Consider the following 1495-nt stretch of genomic DNA (forward strand, 5'->3'; position numbering starts at 1 on the left):
TGCTTATTGTTTGTAGGCTATTCACATTTTGTTGGTGTTCCTTTGTCCTATTGTTGCAGTGGATTTAATAATTATACATTGATATGTGGATATAATAATTCAAACCTTTCAAAGTGCCAATACACACATCTGTAAAATCCCGGCATGAGGTGTGTAGCCAACCGGTGCTTGTTTAAAGCAGTCACAACCGGGTTCATAGGAAGAATAGATAGATAAGTAGGCACTTCAGGCAGTGACAAGCCACTTAAATAAGGATAACAGTGTACTGCCTGTCTTGTCCTTCTGAAGTTGTTAAATTGAATAGGCTGAACATCAACATGTAACATCAATAGCCTAGAAATTCCAAACGAATTAGCTTTCAATGTTACTTATGCCTAGGCTACTTGGACCGCGTCCTGGCAATAAATAAAGAACATTATGCTACATGTTTTGCCAGGATAACTGGCAAGACCATTGAATGTTCATGATGTTCCTGTGTGTTTATTCCTTTGACTGGGTACAACAACGCGATCAGTCAACCGACTATAAATGTTTTTAACGTCTGTCTGATACGTGTGGCATCCTTTAGCCAAATAATTAGCCTACATTTTGCTGAGAGAGCTAGACAACAAATGTTCTAATGAATCACCGACTAGTCATCTAGCTAGTCATCTTCTGACATTGCCTTTGCTCCATGTTAAAAGCTCCAAAATGATGGACTGGCAAAAGCTTTATAACTATAAATCTACTCTAAAATGTACTTAAAAGTATGGCGACGACGTTGGCAACTTAACCAGTAGTAAATGTCAAACGACAAGTATGTCAAAGTAGTAGAACCGTGATCCCAAGCTAGCATCGACATCGCTGTGTTTACACCGGCAGACGCTTTGCAAACCACTTCCGGCGGAAATGAAGTGCATTTGTGTAGAGTTATGGCGGCCCCCTGGGATTTGGCGCGTAAACTTGTCTATTGTCACGTACCACTCGCTCCACTGGCACGTACCACTAGCTACAGTAGGCTACAGTACAGTTTCGGTTCTAACTGCCTCTCAATAAAATACTTGAACTTGAACAATATAGTTTATTTGTGTGCCTGCAACAAAACGTAAAGTTGTGTGTTAAAAACAACACAAACACAATAATATTAAAAACATTAATCAAAACATAAACAACCGAACAACAGAATGCTACTGAAGAACTAGGCATTTTCAGTTCAAATTGGGATCCATTAGTACGGTACTGTAAATTGCAGTAGAGCTAGGCTACACTAGCTTTACATTAGCTGCTGTTACACAGCCTCTGAAAACAGGGCGAAAGCTAGAATTTGCATCTGACTAACGATTGAGCAACACAACTTACTATGCTATACTTTAAATCCTGTATTGAATGCAAATTAACTCACGAAAAACAAGAAATGTAGCTACCGTATGGTAGAGTACACTACAAGCTAACGCATGCGATGATATCACATACAGCTCAACCTAGCAACAAGATAAAACGTTACTATTTCGCGCAC

Source organism: Osmerus eperlanus, chromosome 18, assembly GCF_963692335.1.
Source record: "Osmerus eperlanus chromosome 18, fOsmEpe2.1, whole genome shotgun sequence".
In the NCBI taxonomy this organism is placed as follows: domain Eukaryota; kingdom Metazoa; phylum Chordata; class Actinopteri; order Osmeriformes; family Osmeridae; genus Osmerus; species Osmerus eperlanus.